The sequence below is a fragment of the Globicephala melas genome, chromosome 2, assembly GCF_963455315.2.
Source record: "Globicephala melas chromosome 2, mGloMel1.2, whole genome shotgun sequence".
Lineage (NCBI taxonomy): Eukaryota > Metazoa > Chordata > Mammalia > Artiodactyla > Delphinidae > Globicephala > Globicephala melas.
This window is the reverse complement of record NC_083315.2, coordinates 48,366,362-48,372,361: the sequence shown is the minus strand read 5'-3', so window position 1 is coordinate 48,372,361 and position 6,000 is coordinate 48,366,362.

The following is a 6,000-nucleotide window of genomic DNA, read 5'->3' as shown; positions in this document are numbered from 1 at the left end:
GCAGTGGTTGCAAAAGACATGCTGCTGGGAGAGTCATCACACTGGTTCTCACGGAGTTTATAATCTGGCTCTGAAGGTGATTTCAAAAGAGGGGCTGCAAAATTGTGTGTGAGCAATGTCGATGGGCCTGCAATAACTCTTTCACCTCTGAAGGTCATGGCATTCACTGTATTTATGCAGTGTTCAGTTTTTTGAAAAAAAAAAACAGCTTTAATTCTTTTTCATTTTAAGCAATAAAGAGCAACAAACCTTTTTTTTAAGTTTTATTGAAGTATAGTTGATTTACGATGTTGTTAATTTCTGCTGTATAGCAAAGTGACTCAGTTATACATATATATATTCTTTTTTATATTCTTTTCCATTGTTTATCCATCTTATATACAATAGTTTGCATCTGTTAATCCCAAACTCCCAATCCTTCCCTCCCCTCCCCGCCTCCCCCTTGGCAACCACAAGTCTGTTCTCTATGTCTGTGAGTCTTTTTCTGTTTCATAGATAAGTTCATCTGGATTGTATTTTAGATTCTATGTGTAAGTGATATCATATGGTATTTGATATCTGACTTATTCTGCTTAGTATGATCATCTCTAGGTCCATCCATGTTGCTGCAAATGACATTATTTCATTCTTTTTTATGGAACAGGGTAGAGGTGGATGCGAAGAAAGATTACTATTCCACCAACCAACTGTTGGCCCTATAATGATAGTAGCCCTTCTGTAGATATTTTTACTTTTCGCTCTTGTGAGATTCCAAGTCCTCAGAACTAAGGCTGAGTGCATGCTGCTGTCAGGTGAGAGCTAAGTGTCCAGACTGTCCAGACTGTTGAGCCTGAGAAGAAGTGGGTCAGCTGCAGAGTCCAGCACTGGAGGAAGGAGGCCTCAGTCTCAACACCCAGCTCCACCTGTGTAGACCGTGAACCAGCCAGTCTTACTCCAGACCCCCTTTTCCACCCTCTGGCCCTTTATCCTGCTAGGAGTCTGAGAATCCCATTGCCGGCATGGTCCTCGGCTTGGTCTCAGAGAAAGAAAGGCAAACGGCAGAGTCCCCGGTGAAGGCAGCTCTTGGTGGGTGGCTATCAGGACAGGACCAAGAGGGGCCTGGCAGTCAGTGAGGCTGGCAGAGCAGGGGATCTTAGATAACACATGCAACTGCTCTGTTCCATATCTTCCCCCACCCACGGTCACAAGGTGAAGTGAAAGAAGCAAAGAGTGTATGGTAGGAAAATTGGAAGCAGTCTGAATGAGCAACAGTAGGGTGCTAGCTAAGTTAATTATTGCACACTCTTAGTCTGGACTATTATACTGCCATAAAAACTATGTTGGTGAAGAAGCTTCTAGCTTTCAGCATAGTGACTGAAAAGGCAGGCTCCCAATGGGATCTCAATTACATCTAAACTCATGGTTTAAATGAACAAAATACAAAGGTATTGATTTATCTGAATGTAGGATTGTTGACTTTTTCTGTCTTTTTCTGTCCTTTCTGAATAGATATAAACAATGGAAGTTATTTAATTTTTTGAAAATTAACAGATCCTCCAAACCAAGAACCAAAGAATGCTCTGACCTTGTGGATGACTTCTGGAGATTAGATTTCCCAAAGATTTGTGTCTTTCCTCCTTTCCCCCACTGCCCTCCAATCACTCCCCAGCTAGACCATGAATCAGAAGAAGATCCACAAGCCACAAACCAAACTGATTGGAAATGAACCCACACCAAAACCATCTGGCATTCTTCAGTTTCCTCCTCCCAACTCCTTCAGTAGAGGGTTCAGCCCTTTAAGAGCTCACCCATCCCACAAATATTTCTTGAGCAAGCACTACATTCCAGACACAGCTCTGGGCATGGACAATATCCTTGCCCTCATTTTCATCTTTTCCTCTCTTTACCAAATATTAATAGTATCTGTCTCCTCTTTGAGGTTCACTCTCCCATAGTCTACATCGTTGGGGAGGGAGGAGGGAGAAGATAAAACTAATGTCAGCTGAACCTCCACTATTATCTCATATAGCCCTCTCAATAACCATGTGAGGATTTTACAGAAGGGGAAACAAACTCAGAGAGGTTGAGTAATTTGTACAAAGTCACACAGCAACTGAGGAGCCCAGCATGACCAAATTCCTGCTTTTCCTATGACATTATCCTGCCACTTTAGAGAAGCATAAAGAAAGTCAAGTTCTTTTATTCCAGACCCAGCTTTGTATTCCATTAACTTTGGTAAGACATCCAGACATAGGAACTCTCCAGAGTTTTAAGAGTCATCAGATTTAAAGAGGGTTGTTGCCATTCTTGATTCAAACAATTTTTAATTCCCAAAGACAGCAAAACAGACTTAATAAATTCCTATACTTTATTTTTTTAAATTTCTCTTTCATTAAGACCTCACCAGCCAGTCACATTCTATAAGATGTCAGGGATTATTTTCCCATTCAGAAATTCAATAAGCTGATCTGAGTTACAGGAACATGGGGTCCTACTTATGTCCAGAGGTACAGATGGCTGATTGATGGCCTTCCTGCTACTCTCCGAGCTCCTCTCCTCGTTTCCTTTTGCCCACTGTGCTCTGCCAAGCTCTTTCCCAGCTCAGAACTTTGCACCTGCTCTTCTGGCCAGGAACACTCTCCCAGCCGCCAGTGGCTGACTTCTTATCATTCCCATGTTGGCTCTCAGGCCATTTCTTCCCAAAGGCTATCCCTGGACTTTCTCTAGAGGAGACCACCCCACTCTGTCTCTTGTGTATTTTCTTCATCTTATCAACCACTGTTTGTGTTACCTCATTTATTTATTTGTTCATTTGTTTATTGTCTGTCTTTCCCCAAGGAGGATATGAGCTCCTTGGTTGTTTTAGTCTCTGCAGCAACCAGAACAGTACCTGGCATGGACAAGGCACTCAATCAATATATTTTTAAAATAAATTTATTTATTTATTTATTTTTGGCGACGTTGGGTCTTCGTTGCTGCACGCTGGCTTTCTCTAGTTGAGGAGAACAGGAGCTACTCTTCATTGCGGTGCATGGGCTTCTCATTGGGTGGCTTCTCGTTGTGAAGCATGGGCTCTAGGTGGGCGGGCTTCAGTAGTTGTGGCACACGGGCTCGGTAGTTGTGGCACATGGGCTTAGGTGCTCCATGGCATGTGAGATATTCCTGGACCAGGGATGGAACATGTGTCCCCTGTATTGGCAGGCCGATTCTTAACCACTGTGCCACCAGGGAAGTCCAATCAATATTTTTGAATGAGTAACTGGACTCCAAAGGCCGATGGGAATAACTCTGTACTGACACACGTGGCCTCCAGGCAGAGACAGTGGGATGGGGGCAGTGAGATGGGAGATAAGGAAACCAAAACTCCATATCAAAAAGCTGAGAAACTAGGTCATCTTTTAAATATCTAGAAATCCCCTTCATTCCTTCCACACCTTTTCTTCCATCCCATCTGAGATCTGAATATGGGAGGCTTCTCTCAGTCACCTTGACCTTAGTATCACTTTTTTCCTCTGAACAGAGTGGCATCAACAGATATATATTTTTTATATATACTGGAATCCATTTCTCATGTAAACACTGTTCTAGTGCCTGCCACTGAATGCTGTTTCTTTGTTTTCCTTATTAAAGAATTAACCTCTTCCCAAAGATCAGATCTTTGGGAAGTTTTCTCAGGTTTCCTGAGGACACCAATCTCTTCTGCCGTGAAAGTCAAGCTGATCACCTTCGATAATGGGATAAGAAGTGATCTAAGTCAGAGGGTGACCCAATTACAATGTTTGTGCTGTGTCCCGTGGAGAAAACCAAAGCTGAAATACAGTAACTGCTGATAGAAAGATCTGGAGATAGAAACTGACTTGATTTCTGAAAAGGAAGTCTGAGTACAAGCTGGCATTCCTCCAAAACCTGTGTATTGTGTGAATTCCTGGAAGATAGTGTGGTTCCTGGAACCAGGCAGAAGTGGCACACCCAAACAATCATGCTCCAGAGATCTGCAAAGGCAATGGGAAAACAAACTCTGTGGCTTGGTGAGTAGAGGACAGAGTTGAGTCTTGGCAGACTAAGTTTTTTCTGCTTGTTCTGTTGCTACTCTTGTTCTTGTTGACCTGTTCAACTCTATGGAGACATCAAAAGTTTCATAAATACCTTGTATTCTAAAACTTGCCTCTAAGCAACAGAAACAGCACCAAGTATTTTTGACCGGCCACCATCTGATAGTTGCTGCTCTAGACTGAGGAAATGCAGCAGTGGGAGCCAGACCTAGTTCTGTCTTCATGGAGACACCATCTCCATACAAGGACAGAGCGCCTCCAATCTTGAGGTCTGTAAATTGAGGACAGTGGTGCTTCTGATTACACTGAAATATAAGAAAAGAGAGCCTAGCCTCTAAAAGTTCTAGTGCTTATGTTGATCTCAGTAAAGGATCTCTACAGAGGAATTCCACGCCCTACCCCTCCCCCTGCCTCCAGGAAGTCATCAAGTCATGAAGCTCTTTGGTCTGAAATATTGGATTAGAATCTCAGGAAATAAGATCTCTCAATGGGCTGTTAAGACATGGGAGCATTCTCTAGCTTCAAACCTTCCTGAAACTGCCTCTCTTTTATGATTTCTTATGCTTCGTCTACTGGAAACTTATGCTGAACTTTTAAAGAGTTTACATCTTAGATTATAAGTGTGAGAGACATTTTTAAATGCAAGGACTGAAGAGCCATAGAAATGATACTTTGGCAGTTCCCACCGCTAGCAACAACATTTTCAGACTCCAGAGAGGGATTTATATGGACACTAAAGAGATGGTGTGAACGGGGAGAGGAGAAAATGGTGCAGCAGAGCCAGCATGGATGAGACAAGAGGAAACCTGAACTCTGACGTGAGCCTGGATAGTCTGCTTCTCCCAGCCTTTGCTTTGTCTAAAGTGAGAGGTGTTATCTGGGGGTCCTCTGAGATTACCAAGTCTGTGAGCCCATGAAGGACAAACATGTCTCACACACACTATTTGATGTCGTTTGAGTGACAAGTAGCAGATATTTATGAGACAATCCATTTGAGTTTTTTAAAAAAATAGTTGTAAGAGTGGAAGAATATCATACTAATAATAACTGACATATGTCAAAAGTTTACAATGAGTTGGGCTTTACGCTTTTCCATATTGAGTCTTTCTTTAAATTTCATGACAGCCCAATGGCAAAAGTAGCACTATGATCTATTTTTCCACATCCATAGAAACGGAGGCTCAGAAAAGTGATACTGCCAGCCAAAAGTGCTAAAGCTGGAAATTGGCAGAACCAAGGCTCAAACCCAGGTGTTGGGCTGCAGCTGTTGTGTCCTAGGGAGGGAAACTCATAGGAGCAGCTTGCCTGCCTCCAAGAATTGTCTCTGTGAGCCCCGTGAAGGGGGAACTGAGGCGATGGCTCTCTCTCCAGGTTTCAAGTGAAGAAGCAACTTCCTGGACCCGTCCCACAGGATGGCATTTCTTGCAGGCAAGCTGAGGCGTAACCTTGCAGCTGACTCTCAGTTATACATAACCACCACCTCCCCAGGATTTGGTGATCTGACAGAGGTGCTTAGACATCACCCCATAGCCCAGTGACTCATCTAATTGTCTGCCTGTCAATGCCATAGACTTTGAACATTCTGGTGGTCTGACTTAGTTGTCTGTTCATGTCTCGAGGGACATGTCTCTGAGATGCAGTGCAAGGTGTTTTGAGAGATTAGGTAGTGCTGAACTGGACTGCATTTGGGAAGGCGTTCTCTGGATCCCAGCCCTGATGGCAAATGATTAGGTGGAAGACAAACACGGAGAAGAGATTCTCTAGGAGAATCAAGCTTTAAAACAAAGGAATGGCTTAAAACAAAAGGAATCTCTCTTAGAGATCTGCAAGGACTGCAATCATTAAAAGTTCAAACTTATGCTAAATCATTCATTCAGTCATCAAATGTTTTCTGAGTTTTGTGCTGGGCTCTAGGGAGGCAAAGATGGGTAAGAGAAGTTGCCTACTTTCATGATCTAGTTGGGAGATA